Here is a 16891-nt window from a genome sequence, read left to right on the forward strand (position 1 = left end):
TAAAACATGCAAAAAACAGCAATTTCGGGCTGGGCCTCCGGTTAATAGGTTAGTCCCAAAAAATAATATAAAGGTGGATAATAAAGCCCAATAATGTCCAAAACAGTAAATAATATAGCATGGAGCAATCAAAAATTATAGATACGTTGGAGACGTATCACATACCAAGGAACAATCCCCCAAGCAGTTTTGTGAGAGGTGCTTTGAGCAAGGAGATCAAAAATGGCAGCAAAATGAGCTTGGACTCGGGTTTGAACTAGATAATCGTGTTTGTGGGAGGAAGGAGTGTGTGGGTGCAGGAATAAGTGGAGGAGGGCCACCGTGGGCCCACGAGGCAGCGGGGCGCGCCTAGGGGGGTAGGGCGCGCCCTCCACCCTCGTGGCTAGGTGGATGCCCCCCGTGCTGTGTTCTCAGGGCCAAATATTCTCAAATATTACAGAAAAAATCATATTTAAATTTCAGGGCATTTGGAGAACTTTTATTTTCGGGGTATTTTTATATTGCACGGATAAATCAGATAACAGATGAAAAATACTTATTTTTATCTTATTTAATATAAATAACAGAAAGTAAAAGGAGGGTACAGAGAGTTGTGTTTTCTAACTTCATCCATCTCATGATCATCAAAAGGAATCCATTAACAAGGTTGATCAAGTCTTGTTAAAAAACTCATTTCGAATAACATGGAACCGGAGAATTTTCGAATAACACTAGGTTACCTCAACGGGGATATGCACATCCCCAACAATAATAATATCATATTTCTTCTTGACAGTAGGAAGAGGAAATTCAAAACCTCCCAAAATGATCGATGGAATTTTTCCAATAGAATTGATACTGTCGACTTGAGGTTGTTTCCTCGGAAAGTGTACCATATGCTCATTAGCATTAACATGAAAAGTGACATTGCCTTTGGTGCAATCAATAACAGCCCCTGCAGTATTCAAAAAGGTCTTCCAAGAATAATAGACATACTATCGTCCTCGGGAATATCAAGAATAACAAAGTCCGTTAAAATAGTAACGTTTGCAACCACAACAGGCACATCCTCACAAATACCGACAGGTATAGCAGTTGATTTATCAGCCATTTGCAAAGATATTTCAGTAGGTGTCAACTTATTCAAATCAAGTCTACGATATAAAGAGAGAGGCATAACACTAACACCGGCTCCAAGATCACATAAAGAAGTTTTAACATAGTTTCTTTTAATGGAGCATGGTATAGTGGGTACTCCTGGATCCCCGAGTTTCTTTGGTATTCCACCCTTAAAAGTATAATTAGCAAGCATGGTGGAAATTTCAGCTTCCAGTATCTTTCTTTTATTAGTAAAAACTTCTTTCATATACTTAGCATAAGGATTCATTTTGAGCATATCAGTTAATCGCATACGCAAAAAGATAAGTCTAATCATTTCAGCAAAGCGCTCAAAATCCTCATCATCCTTTTTCTTGGATGGTTTGGGAGGAAAAGGCATGGGTTTCTGAACCCAAGGCTCTCTTTCCTTTCCGTGTTTCCTAGCAACAAAGTCTTCCTTATCATAACGTTGATTCTTTGATTGTGGGTTATCAACAGCAGGTTCAATTTCTATATCATTATCATTACTAGGTTGAGCATCATCATGATATTATAATTAACATTATCACTAGTTTCAGGTTCATTACCAGATTGTGTTTCAGCATCAGAAATAGAAATAACATTTTGATTCTCAGGTGTTTCAGCGATAGGTTCACTAGGATCATGCAAAGTCCTATCATATTTCTTTTTCTTCCTTTTAGAAGGACTAGGCACATCTATATTATTTCTCTGAGAATCTTGCTCAATTCTCTTAGGGTGGCCTTTAGGATATAGAGGTTCCTGAGTCATTCTACCAGTTATAGTAGCCACTCTAACAGCATAATCATTATTCTTACTATTCAATTCACTGAGCAAATCATTTTGAGACTTAAGTACTTGTTCTACTTGAGTGGTAACCACAGAAGCATGTTTACTAATGAGTTTAAGTTCACCTTTAACTCTAGACATATAATCACCCAAGTATTCAAGCGTATCGGGATTATATTTCAATTGTCTACCAAAATAAGCATTAAAGTTTTCTTGTTTAACAATGAAATTGTCAAACTCATCTAAGCATTGTCTAGCAGACTTATAACGAGGGATATCACCTTCATCAAATCTATAGAGAGAATTTACCTTTACTACCTGTATCGGGTTATCAAGACCATGTATTTCTTCAATAGGTAATGGATTAAGATCATATGTTTCTTCAACATGCGGTAAATTAAGACCGTGTATTTCTTCAATAGGAGGTAAATTCTTAACATCTTCAGCTTTAATACCTTTTTCTTTCATAGATTTCTTTGCCACTTGCATATCTTCAGTACTGAGAAATAGAACACCCCTTTTCTTCGGAGTTGGTTTAGGAATAGGTTCAGGAGTTGGCTCAGGAAGTGTCCAATTATTTTCATTTGTCAACATATTATTCAATAGAATTTCATCTTCATCCGGTGTTCTTTCCCTGAAAACAGAACCAGCACAACTATCCAAGTAATCTCTGGAAGCATCGCTTAGTCCTTTATAAAAGATATCAAGTATTTCATTTTTCTTAAGAGGATGATCAGGCAAATCATTAAGTAACTTGAGAAGCCTCTCCCAAGCTTGTGGGAGACTCACTTCTTCAATTTGCACAAAATTATATTTATCCCTCAAAGCAGCTTGTTTCTTATGAGCAGTGAAATATTTAGCAAAGAAGTAATAAATCATATCCTTGGAACTATGCACACAACCAGGATCAAGAGAATTAAACCATATCTTAGCATCACCCTTTAATGAGAACGGAAATATTTTAAGGATATAAAGGTAGAGAGATTTCTCATCATTAGTGAACAGGGTGGCTATATCATTTAATTTAGTAAGATGTGCCACAACAGTTTCAGATTCATAGCCATGAAAAGGATCGGATTCAACCAAAGTAATTATATCAGGATCAACCGAGAGCTCATAATCCTTATCAGTAACACAGATAGGTGAAGTAGCAAAAGCAGGGTCAGGTTTCATTCTAGCATTAAGGGATTGCTGCTTCCATTTAGCTAATAACCTCCTGAGCTCGTATCTATCTTTCAAGCTAAAATAGCTAAAGCAGCTTCTTTTTCCATCATCACTTTATTAGGGGGAGAGTCTTCATCATCACTTTCATCAATGTTATCAGTTTCATAATTTCATTCTCTCTAACCCTAGCAAGTTGTTCATCAAGAAATTTACCAAGTGGCACAGTAGTATCAAGCATAGAAGTAGTTTCATCATAAGTATCATGCATAGCAGAAGTGGCATCATCAATAACATGCGACATATCAGAATGAATAGCAGAAGCAGGTTTAGGTGTCGCAAGCTTACTCAAAACAGAAGGTGAATCAAGTGCAGAGCTAGATGGCAGTTCCTTACCTCCCCTCATAGTTGAGGGATAAATCTTGGTGTTTGGATCTCTCAAGTTCTTCATAATGATAAGCAGATATAAATCCCAAGTGACTCAAAGAATAGAGCTATATTCCCCGGCAACGGCGCCAGAAAATGGTCTTGATAACCCACAAGTATAGGGGATCGCAACAATTTTCGAGGGTAGAGTATTCAACCCAAATTTATTGATTCGACAGAAGGGGAGCCAAAGAATATTCTCAAGTATTAGTAGCTGAGTTATCAATTGAACCACACCTGGATAACTTAATATCTGCAGCAAAGTATTTAGTAGCAAAGTAATATGATAGTAGTGGTAACGGTGGCAAAAGGTAATGATAACAAAAGTAATGTTTTTGATATTTTGTAGTGATGATAATAATAGCAACGGAAAAGTAAATAAGCGAGGAACAATATATGGAAAGCTCGTAGGCAATGGATCGGTGATAGAGAATTATGCCGGATGTGGTTCATCATGTAATAGTCATAACCTAGGGTGACACAGAACTAGCTCCAATTCATCAATGTAATGTAGGCATGTATTCTGAATATAGTCATACGTGCTTATGGAAAAGAACTTGCATGGCATCTTTTGTCCTACCCTCCCGTGGCAGCGGGGTCCTAATGGAAACTAAGGGATATTACGGCCTCCTTTTAATAGAGTACTAGACCAAAGCATTAACACATAGTGAATACATGAACTCCTCAAACTACGGTCATCACCGGGAGTGGTCCCGATTATTGTCACTTTGGGGTTGCCGGATCATAACACATAGTAGGTGACTATAGACTTGCAAGATAGGATCAAGAACTCGCATATATTGATGAAAACATAATAGGTTCAGATCTGAAATCATGGCACTCGGGCCCTAGTGACAAGCATTAAGCACAGCAAAGTCATATCAACATCAATCTCAGAACATAGTGGATACTAGGGATCAAACCCTAAGAAAACTAACTCGATTACACAATAAATCTCATCCAACCCATCACCGTCCAGCAAGCCTACGATGAAATTACTCACACACGGCGGTGAGCATCATGAAATTGGTTATGGAGGAAGGTTGATGATGACGATGGCGACGGATTCCCCTCTCTGGAGCCCCGAACGGACTCCAGATCAACCCTCCCGAGAGGTTTTAGGGCTTGGCAGCAGCTCCGTATCGTAAAACGCGATGAATCCTTCTCTCTGATTTTTTTCTCCCTAAAAGCAAATATATAGAGTTGGAGTTGAGGTCGGAGGAGCTCCAGGGGGGCCACGAGGTAGGGGGCGCGCCCCCACCCTCGTGGCTAGGGTGTGCGCCCCTAGTCTTCATCTTTTGCAAGGATTTTTTATTATTTCCAAAAAGACGTTCCGTGAAGTTTTAGGTCATTCCGAGAACTTTTGTTTCTGCACATAAATAACACCACGGCAATTCTGCTGAAAACAGCGTCAGTCCGGGTTAGTTCCATTCAAATCATGCAAGTTAGAGTCCAAAATAAGGGCAAAAGTGTTTGGAAAAGTAGATACGACGGAGACGTATCAACTCCCCCAAGCTTAAACCTTTGCTTGTCCTCAAGCAATTCAGTTGACAAATTGAAAGTGATAAAGAAAAACTTTTACAAACTCTGTTTCCTCTTGTTTCAAATCATGCAAGTTAGAGTCCAAAACAAGGGCAAAAGTGTTTGGAAAAATAGATACAACGGAGACGTGTCACAGTGAAAGGGCAGAATCTGGAACGCAGAAACAGAGAGAGACAGAGAGACAGATCCAATCTCGAAGGGGCTCTCGCCCCTCCGCCGCCATGGAGGCCATGGACCAGAGGGGAAACCCTTCTCCCATCTAGGGAGAAGGTAAAGGAAGAAGAATAAGAAGGGCCCCTCTCCCCCTCTCTCCCGATGGCGCCGGAACACCACCGGGGCCATCATCGTGTGACGGCGATCTACACCAACACCTACCTCATGTTCACCAACATATTCATCACCTTCCCCCATCTATCTACAGCGGCCCGCTCTCCCGCAACCCGCTGTACTCTCTACTTGAACATGGTGCTTTATGCTTCATATTATTATCCAATGATGTGTTGCCATCCTATGATGTCTGAGTAGATTTTCGTTGTCCTATCAGTAATTGGTGAATTGCTATGATTGGTTTAAGTTTCTTGTGGTGATGTTGCTGTCCTTTGGTGCCCATCATATGAGCGCACGCGTGGATCACACCATAGGGTTGGTTGTATGTTGATAGGACTGTGTATTGGAGGGCAAGAGTGGCAGAAGCTTCAACCTAGCATAGAAATTGATGCATACAAGATTGAAGGGGGACCAATATATCTTAATGCTATGGTTGGGTTTTACCTTAATGAACGTTAGTAGTTGCGGGTGCTTAATAATAGTTCCAATCATAAGTGCATAGAATTCCAAGTCAGGGATGACATGCTAGCAGTGGCCTCTCTCACATAAAATTTGCTATCGGTCTAGTAAAGTAGTCAATTGCTTAGGGACAATTTCGCAACTCCTACCACCACTTTTCCACACTTGCTATACTAACTTTATTGCTACTTTACCTAAACAGCCCCTAGTTTTTATTTACGTGCTCTTTATATTCTTGCAAACATATCCCGTTACACCTACAAAGTATTTCTAGTTTTATACTTTTTCTAGGTAAAGCGAACGTCAAGCGTGCATAGAGTTGTATCGGTGGTCGATAAAACTTGAGGGAATATTTGTTCTACCTTTAGCTCCTCGTTGGGTTCGACACTCTTACTTATCGAAAGAGGCTATACTTGTGGGTTATCAATACCTTTTTCTGGCGCCGTTGCCAGGGAGTTATAGCGTGGGGTGAATATTCTCGTGTGTGCTTGTTTTCTTTATCACTAAGTAGTTTTTATTTTGTGCTCTTGTTTTCTATCTTTAGTTATGGGTAGGAAATGCAAAATACCAAAAAATTAGTTGTACCTACTACACCAATGGTTGAAGAACCACTCAAAATCTATCACACTCATCAAGCTTTTTACTTGAATCATCTTCGATCCCTATGTGCTCGTGCTGAAACCCCAACTAGCTTAGTTGAGGGCAAATATTTAGATGAGTATGCTTGTTATGTGCGACACCGCTTATCTCAAAAAGGGAAACTTTTACTGGATCAAATTCATCATTTGCAATGCTATGCTTGGAATTTATGTGAAATATATAATTTTACTTGTTGTTCTGAAGACCCTAAGAAACACCGTCCCTACCAATGTGAGTTTAGTGATAATGGAATCGTATCTTCGTATGCTAAGGGTGTTTATAATTATTATGATGTTCAACAAATTGAAGAATTTGTTGCTTTTAAGGGTGCTTATGAAATTGCTTCTTTGACTGGAAAGTATGATGCTACTCTTTACAAATCTGGAAATTTTGCCATACTTAAATATTGTTATGATAATTATGCTTCTAATGCCTATGTTAAACCATATATTGAGGACTCCTCCACTGTCCAAAAAGAGATTAATATTTTGCAAGAGTCTATAGAAGATGAAATTGATGAAACTGTGAGCTCATTGGATGAGAAAGATGATGAGGAGAGCGAAGAACAAAAAGAGGAAGAGCGGATTAGCTACCCGTGACCACCTTCTAATGAGAGTAACTCTTCAACTCATACAATGTTTAATTTCCCTTCATTCTTACCAAAGGATGAATGCCATGATAATTGCTATGATCCCATTGATTCGTTTGAAATATCCCTTTTTGATGAACTTGATGCTTGCTATGCTTGTGGCCAAGATGCCAATATGAATTATGCTTATGGAGATGAATATGCTATAGTTCCTTATGTTAAACATGAAATTGTTGCTATTGCACCCACGCATGATAGTCCTATTATCTTTTTGAATTCTCCCGACTACACTATATCGGAGAAGTTTGCACTTATTAAGGATTATATTGATAGGTGGCCTTTTACCGTTGCACATGATAATTTTGATAGATATAATATGCATGTGCTTGCTGCTACTATTTGCAATTATTATGAGAGAGGAACTACATCTCCGCCTCTCCATGTTTCAAATATGATAAAATTGCAAGAAACTGTTTATACTATGCATTGGCCTTTACTATGTGTGCATGAATTGTTCTTTTATGACATGCCGATGCATAGGAAGAGAGTTAGACTTCGGTGTTGCATGATATATGTTACTTTGTGCTCACTACTAAATCATAAATCATTGCTAATTAAAATTGGCTTTGATATACCTTGGGATCCGGGTGGATCCATTACTTGACCACTATATGCCTAGCTTAATGGCTTTAAAGAAAGCACTGCCAGGGAGATAACCTGGAAGTTTTATAGAGTCATTTATTTCTGTTGAGTTCTTTTATATAGTTTTAAAAAATAAAAATAAAAAGGGGAACCCAAAACTTTTCGAAAAGGAAAGTGAAAGTGAGAGAGACAAGCATTGTTGAAGTGGGGGAGCTCCTTGAACTTTGTTCATGCTCACGGAAACTTTATGAATCTTGATTACAGAAACTTTTCAACAAAAATAATTATCCCCTTGTACAATTCCATTGTATTATAAAAATAACGTGCCAAGAATTGCCTTTACGATGTTTACATTGCTTGTTGGTTTGTGCGGTGCAGAACAGAAACTTTGGCTCTAGTGCGTGATTTTACATTTTTTTACTGGAACGTCAAATGGTTCTGAAACTTTTTGCACAGTGTTTCTATACAAATTTTTTATTTTTCATAATTTTTCAGTATTTTTGGAGTACCAGAGGTATGGTGAATGTTCAGATTATTTCAGGCTGCCCTGTTTAAGACAGACTCTGTTTTTGATGCATAGTTTACTTGTTTTGATGAAACTATCGATTTCTATCAGTAGATTAAGCCATGGAAAAGTTATATTACAGTAGCTACAATGCAAAAACAAAATATGAATTGGTTTGCAACAGTACTTAGAGTAGTGATTTGCTTTATTATACTAACGGATCTTACCGAACTTTCTGTTAAGTTTTGTGTGATTGAAGTTTTCAAGTTTTGGGAGAGATCACGATGGATGAAGGAATAAGGAGTGGCAAGAGCCTAAGCTTGGGGATGCCCGAGGCACCCCAAGGAAATATTCAAGGACTCCCAAGCAACTAAGCTTGGGGATGCTCTGGAAGGCATCCCCTCTTTCTTCTAACAATCATCGGTAATTTTACTTGGAGCTATATTTTTATTCGTCACATGATATGTGCAAATCTTGGAGCGTCTTTTGCATTTAGTTTTCACTTTTCTTTTATGCACCATGCTGGTATGAGATAGTCCATGGTAGATTTATAGAATTCTCATTTCACTTCACTTATATCTTTTGAGTATGGCTTTATAGAATGCTTCATGTGCTTCACTTATATCATTTGAAGTTTGGATTTACTGTTTCTTTTCACTTAGAAAACCGCCATTTGTAGAATGATCTTTTGCTTCACTTATATTTCTTAGAGCATGGGCATATCTTTTGTAGAAAGAATTAAACTCTCTTGCTTCACTTATATCTATTTAGAGATGACAGCAGGAATTGGTCATTCACATGGTTAGTCATAAAATCCTACATAAAACTCGTAAATCACTGAATATGATATGTTTGATTCCTTGCAATAGTTTTGAGATATAAATAGGTGATATTAGAGTCATGCTAGTTGGTAGTTGTGGATTGTAGAAATACTTGTGTCGAAGTTTGTGATTCCCGTAGCATGCACGTATGGTGAACCGTTATATAACGAAGCTGGAGCATGAGGTATTTATTGATTGTCTTCCTTATGAGTGGCCGTCGGGGACGAGCGATGGTCTTTTCCTACCAATCTATCCCTCTAGAAGCATGCGCGTAGTACTTTGTTTCGATGACTAATAGATTTTTGCAGTAAGTATGTGATTTCTTTATGACTAATGTTGAGTCAATGGATTATACGCACTCTCACCCATCCATCATTGCTAGCCTCTTCGGTACCGTGCATTGCCCTTTCTCACCTCGAGAGTTGGTGAAAACTTCGCCGGTGCATCCAAACCCCGTGATACGATACGCTCTATCACACATAAGCCTACTTATATCTTCCTCAAGACAGCCACCATACCTACCTATTATGGCATTTCCATAGCCATTCCGAAATATATTGCCATGCAACTTCCATCATCATATACATGACTTGAGTATTTATTGTCATATTGCTTTGCATGATCGTAAGATAGCTAGCATGATTTTTCATGGCTTGTCCGTTTTTTGATGTCGTTGCTACGCTAGATCATTGCACATCCCGGTACACCGTCAGAGGCATTCATATAGAGTCATATCTTTGTTCTAGTATCGAGTTGTAATATTGAGTTGTAAGTAAATAAAAGTGTGATGATCATCATTATTAGAACATTGTCCCATGATCAAAATAAAAGTGGCCAAAGAAGCCCCCCCCCCCAAAAAGATAGAGGCCAAAGAAGCCTAAAAAAGGGACAATGTTACTATCCTTTTACCACACTTGTGCTTGAGAGTAGCACCATGTTCTTCATCTAGAGAGTCTCTTGAGTTATCACTTTCATATACTAGTGGGAATTTTTATTATAGAACTTGCCTTGTATATTTCAATGATGGGCTTCCTCAAATGCCCTAGGTCTTCATGAGCAAGCAAGTTGGATGCACACCCACTTAGTTTTCAGTTTGAGCTTTCATACACTTATAGCTCTTAGTGCATCCATTGCATGGCAATCCATACTCCTCGCACTGACATCAATTGATGGGCATCTCCATAGCCGTTGATTAGCCGCGTCGATGTTAGACTTTCTCTTTTTTGTCTTCTCCACACAACCTCCACCATCATATTCTATTTCATCTATAATGCTATATCCATGGCTCACATGTATTGCGTGAAAGTTGAAAAGGTTTGGGAACGTCAAAAGTATGAAACAATTGCTTGGCTTGTCATCAGGGTTGTGCATGATTTGAATATTTTGTGTGGTGAAGATGGAGCGTAGACAGACCATATGATTTTGTAGGGATAACTTTCTTTGGCCATGTTATTTTGAAAAGACATGATTGCTTTATTAGGATGCTTGAAGTATTATTGTCTTAATGTCAAATGATAGACTATTGCTTTGAATCACTCGTGTATTAATATTCATGCCATGATTAGATTAGATTACATGATCAAGATTATGCTAGGTAGCATTCCATATCAAAAATTATCTTTTTTATCATTTACCTACTCGAGGACGAGCAGGAATTAAGCTTGGGGGTGCTGATACGTCTCCGTCGTATCTACAATTTTTTATTGTTCCATGCCAATATTCTACAACTTTCATATACTTTTGGCAACTTTTTATACTATTTTTGGGACAAACATATTGATCCAGTGCCCAGTGCCAGTTCCCGTTTGTTGCATATTTTTTGTTTCGCAGAAAATCCATATCAAACGGAGTCCAAGCGGGATAAAAACTGACGGAGATTTTTTTTGGAATATATGTGATTTTTGGGATGAAGAATCAACGTGGGACGATGCCCGAGGGGGCCATGAGGCAGGGGGGCGCGCCTCGGGGGGTCAGGCGCTCCCTGGGCCCTAGTGGCCACCCCGTAAGGTGGTTGGTGCCCTTCTTTCGCCGAAAGAAAGCTAATATCCGCATAAAAACCGTGTCCAAAATTCATCCCAATCAGAGTACGTATCTCTGGGAATTTAAGAAACGGTGAAAGGGCAGAATCTGAAACGCAGAAAAAGAGAGAGACGGAGAGACAAATCCAATCTCGGAGGGGCTCTCACCCCTCCGCCGCCATGGAGGCCATGGACCAGAGGGGAAACCCCTCTCCCATCTAGGGAGAAGGTCAAGGAAGAAGAATAAGAAGGGGCCCCTCGCCCCCTCCCTTCCGGTGGCGCCGGAACACCGCCGAGGCCATCATCGTGTGACGGCGATCTACGCCAACACCTTCATCATCTTCATCAACATCTTCATCACCTTCCCCCATCTATCTATAGTGACACACTCTCCCGCAACCTGTTGTACCCTCTACTTGAAGATGATGATTTATGCTTCATTTTATTATCCAATGATGTGTTGCCATCCTATGATGTCTGAGTAGATTTTTGTTGTCCTATCGGTAATTGGTGAATTGTTATGATTGGTTTAATTTTCTTGTGGTTATGTTGTTGTCATTTGGTGCCCATCATATGAGAGCGCGCGTGGATCATACCATAGGGTTGATTATATGTTGATAGGACTACGTATTGGAGGGCAAGAGTGACAGAAGCTTCAACCTAGCATAGAAATTGATGCATAAGGGATTGAAGAGGGACCAATATATCTGAATGCTATGGTTGGGTTTTATCTTAATGAACGTTAGTAGTTGTGGATTCTTGCTAATAGTTCCAATCATAAGTGCATAGAATTCAAAGTCAGGGATGACATGCTAGCAGCAGCCTCTCTCACATAAAACTTGCTATCGGTCTAGTAAAGTAGTCAATTGCTTAGGGAAAATTTCGCAACTCCTACCACCACTTTTCACACTCGCCATACTAACTTTATTGCTTCTTTACCTAAACAGCCCCTAGTTTTTATTTACGTGCTCTTTCTCGCAAACATATCCCATTACACCTACAAAGTATTTCTAGTTTTATACTTGTTCTAGGTAAAGCAAATGTCAAGCGTGCGTAGAGTTGTATCGGTGGCCGATAAAACTTGAGGGAATATTTGTTCTACATTTAGCTCCTCGTTTGGTTCGACACTCTTACTTATCGAAAGAGGCTACAATTGATCCCCTATACTTGTGGGTTATCACTGCACCTTGTTTACTTTTGTTACTTGTTACCCGTTACGAATTACCTTATCACAAAACTATCGGTTACCGATAATTTCAGTGCTCGCAGAGAATACCTTACTAAAAACCGCTTGTCATTTCCTTCTGCTCCTCATTGGGTTCGGCACTCTTATCGAAAGGGCTACGATAGATCCCCTATACTTGTGGGTCATCAATGCGGTTCGCCGCGGCGGGCGGGTGATCAATGCAATCGCGCGCGAGGTTGGGGACGCCGCCCGATGAAGGCGGAGGAGTCCGAGATGAAGCCGGCGATGATGGACGGCGTGGGACAACGTGTGGGCGAGCGCGTCAACACCGACACCCGGACCACCAAAGCAGCGCCGGCGCTCGGGCAGCGAGGCCCGAGCGACCAACGGAGCAGCGGCGCCCGAGCTCGAGGCTGCCAACGGACCTGATGTGGCCGGCCCGACCACTACTAGGAAAAGGGCTGTAGATGATATGGCCACTAATGGCGCACCAGACATGTGGTGCGCCACTACTATATACTAATGGCGCACCATGTGTTGGTGCGCCATTAGTGTCCAAATACTAATGGCGCACCACATCCACGGTGCGTCATTAGTAACAATTTGTTTCCATTTTTTTCAAAACTAGTAATGGCGCATCAGTGGATAGTGCGCCATTACTAGTTTAACTAGTAATAGCGCACCACATCCACGGTGCGCCACTAGTAATTTTTTTCAATTTTTTTTCAAAACTAGTAATGGCGCACGAGTGGATAGTGCGCCATTACTAGTTAAACTAGTGCGCCATTACTAGTTTAACTAGTAATGGCGCACCACATCCACGGTACGCCACTGGTAATTTATTTTCAATTTTTTTAATTTTTTTTTCAAACTAGTAATGGCACACCACACCCACCGTGCGCCATTACTAATTTGGCCCAAAAATTCCACCAAATGCACCCACCCCCTCTGGACCGCCTTTTTAGTTTAAAAAAATAAAAGAAAATGATGGAAATGTCAAAAAAAATAAGTTTCCCATGTGATATGTGGTCTACTTGTTGGGAAAGTTTACAAATATGAGTTTCGACTTTATTTGCAAAATCTCTCTGGAATTTGTAAAATGGGAACCCCGTTAAACATTTTCAAAATCCCCAAAAACCTAAGAGAAAAAAGTTACGGAGCTTTTAAGATCTAGAGGGAAAAAATGGAAAAAAATTCAAACTTACTAGTGGCGCACCGTTTGCTAGGTGCGCCACTAGTAACAGAAAAAAATTGGTTTCAAAAAAATTTGATTTTTTTTCAAAATATGATACGTAATATGACCGAAAAGTTTGAAATATTTTTTCAAAATTTCATCATACTCATGAACATGAACTAAGTCCTAGACATCAACAAGGTTTAATATGATTGATATGATAGATATATCAACAAGTGCCTGTGAAGTGAGCTGGTGCTGGGGTTGGATAGAACTGCGAAGTTAAGCATGCTCGGGCTGGAGTAGTGTGAGGATGGGTGACCTTCCAGGAAGTTTGACCATAGAGTGCGATTTGACTTGATATTAAGCATATTGACCCAAGATTAAGCCATAGTGACCAGATACTAATAGCGCACCGTGGGCTATACTAATGATGCACCTGTGGTGCGCCAATAGTATACCAGATACTAATGGCGCACCAGTGATGCGCCATTAGTAAAAAAATTCTAATGGCGTGGTGCTAGTGGCGCACCTGTAGTGCACCATTAGTAGCGAAAACAGGTGCGCCACTAGCAGCCCTTTTCCTAGTAGTGGACGTAGCAAGGATGAGGCCGGCGAGGCAACCCGCAGGGCCGCCCTGTAGACGCGGCGGAGGCGGGTGGCGTGGAACTATTGGCGGGCCGGCGCGCGAGCGGCGTCTATGATTGGCCGCCGCATGGCGCGCGGGGCGCTGCATGGAGGCGATGCAGGTGTCCGGGTCGGAAAGAACGGAGACGGTCAACGTAGATCGACGGCGCACACACGATGATCGTGAGGGGCCGCCTGTCGCGCGAGGCCGCTTGGTCGGTGAAGGAGCCGGCCAATCGTGATGGTGTCGGAGTAGAGGCGCACGGGGTCCACGACAACGGCGAGCGACACAAACCGAACGATGAGAGAGTGAAAATAAAAAAATGTTGATCAAAACAACCGGCGAGAGAGTAAAAACTCAGATCATAATTTGACAGCATGGGGTAAAATTGAAATTGGAGGCAGTCCCTTTTTCCCTCCCGTTTCCGGTTTCCGGTTTCCACTTCGTCTCCGGCTACGAATCCGAACGCGTACATGCTTCCGTCGCAGTCTCGCCCAAGCCAGAGCCACGTAGCGCATTGACCTCGTGGAGTCCGGGGACCACTCGAGTACGTCTCGCTGATGCCTCAATATATACGGCCGCCACCATGCGATCCTCTCCTCGTTTCCTTTCCTTTCCGGCCGCGCTTCCATCGACCTCCTCCGTTCCCGATGGGCGTCTTCCCCGGCGGCGACCACCCCGACTTCAAGGTGGACACCAGCGGCGGCGCCCCGAGGCTCACCTTCTGCAACAGGGGTGTGCTACTGGAGCTCCACCGACTACCAGGAGACGCGCGCGCTCGGCGTGGGCGCCTACGGCGGTGTCGTGGAGGCGCGCCACCTCACCAACGGCTGGACCGTCGCCCTCAAGTAACCGCTCCCCTGCGCGCACGAGGGCGCCGGCATTGCGTGCGGCTGCGCCGACGCCCGTACGTTGCGCGAGGTTCAGCTGGCGTTCCTCGCCGCGTGCCACTGCCACCGCGCCATCGTCGAGCTCCGGGCGCTCTCGCTCGACCCCTTCGCCCGGAAGCTCTCCGTCGTGATGGAGTGCGTCGGGCCCAACCTGCACGACGTCCTCCATGAGCACCGGCGCGGCCGGCCGTTCCCCGAGGCCGACGTGCGCTGCATCATGGAGCAGCTCCTCGGCGCCGCCAAGCACATGCACGGGCTCCGCATCATCCACCGCGACATCAAGCCGGGGAACATCCTCGTCGGCGCAGGTGGCATCAGCAACGTCAAATCTGTGATCTAGGTCTCGCGGTGTCCATGTCCGAGCCCGCGCCGTACGGCCAGCACGGCACACGCCGGTACATGGCACCGGAGATGCTCCTCGGCAAGACCGACTACGACGCCACGGTTGACATGTGGTCACTGGGCTGCGTCATGGCCGAGCTCCTCTCCGGGAAGCCGCTCTTTGACGGGGACGACGACGCCCAACAGCTCCTCGCCATGTTCCGCGTTCTCGGCAGGCCATTGTTTACCATCTGGCCAGCCTACGAGTCATTGCCGCTCGCCGGGAAGCTGGTGACGCCGCCGCATGTCATTTCCCGCAACAAGCTCCGTCAGCACTTTCCCGAGGACCTCCTCTCCAAAGAAGGCTTCGAAGTCCTCAAGGGGCTCCTCTCGTGCAACATCGACAAGTGGTTGTCGGCCACCACCGCGCTCAGGCGGCCATGGTTCGCCAACGCCGTCGTCGATGCTTCAGCCTGATCTCTAACTGCTGCTGCAAAGACTATTTTTTGGCTTCAATTAACTCAATTGTTTGTGGCAACATTGAATATATATTTACTTTGATTTCATTCCAAAGATTTGGATTGCATTGATCACTAGTGTGCATGAGATTTTGTATGTTGGTCAAATATATCTTTTGGCTGAAAACTGCTGCATCCGTAGTTCACCATGAGTGAGAGAATGCGCCTTATCGGGGCGCCACATGTTGTGGCCCGAGGAGGGCCGCCCGCACGAAGTGCACGCGTTGGAAGATTACCTTCGGGACACGGGCGCTCACTGGGGGGTGGAGGCTTACCGCATGGCCCATGGAATTTATTCATTTTTCCTTTTTTGTGAAGTTCCTAAAAAATTGTACATTCAAAATTTGGGGGTTCAAATTTTCATAATTTATAGAAGTTCTTGAAAGTTGAGTATTCTGGAAGTATGAATTTCTAAAAATTCAAAAGTATTGAAATTTCATTTTTGTGGAAATTTTTAGAACTATAAAAGACTCTACAAGTAAGTATGGAAATTCTTTTAAAGTTTAAAATTCTGAAAGACGGATTTTTTTAAAGTTGTAGACACATATTTTTGGAAGTTGCTAACAAGAAAACATGTCAAAAAGGGAAGTTTGCCGAGGCATTGGACTTTCCCAAAACGCTGAAAAAAGCATGGCCGGAATCTTCCGCCCCTCCTTACTGTGCGCCTCCTATGCTCCTATGAAATAGAGCCCCTTTTTTGACTTGTTACGTGTGTCACAATTAGGGTTGTATGTTATACGTCATGTATAACTTAGACGTGGTTTGACATTCATGATAATACATATTCTGGTTGTAGGGAGGCGGAGGCCTTATTTCACATTAGCAACCAAACTTTATGAGCGCATGTTTATTTTAGAAAAAAGGCTATCACTTGACTTTAAACTAGTGAAGCCCTTACAACCAATAGAACGACATAACATTAGTAGAAAACATGCATTTGATTTTTGCTAGATCAAAGCAACAGTCCCGGTCATGTTATGAACCGGGACTAATGGAAGCATGAATCCCGGTTCGAGCGGGTAGGACGCCGGCCGAGCCGCGACAGGCATCAATCCCGGTTCGGCTGGGATCTTATATTAGTCCCGATTCCAGCCACCAACTGGGACTAAAGGGCGTAGCTCCTAGCCCAACCTCTTTAGTTCCGGTTGGTGCCTTGGACCG

At 42.5% G+C, this 16891-nt stretch overlaps 1 pseudogene; it reads left to right on the forward strand.

Moving 5' to 3' along the window:
* Positions 1 to 13003: 13003 nt before the first annotated feature.
* Positions 13004 to 15689, forward strand: LOC119299641 (annotated as a pseudogene).
* The last annotated feature ends 1202 nt before the right edge of the window (positions 15690 to 16891 follow it).

This window comes from Triticum dicoccoides, chromosome 5A, assembly GCF_002162155.2.
Source record: "Triticum dicoccoides isolate Atlit2015 ecotype Zavitan chromosome 5A, WEW_v2.0, whole genome shotgun sequence".
NCBI classification, from domain to species: Eukaryota; Viridiplantae; Streptophyta; class Magnoliopsida; order Poales; family Poaceae; genus Triticum; species Triticum dicoccoides.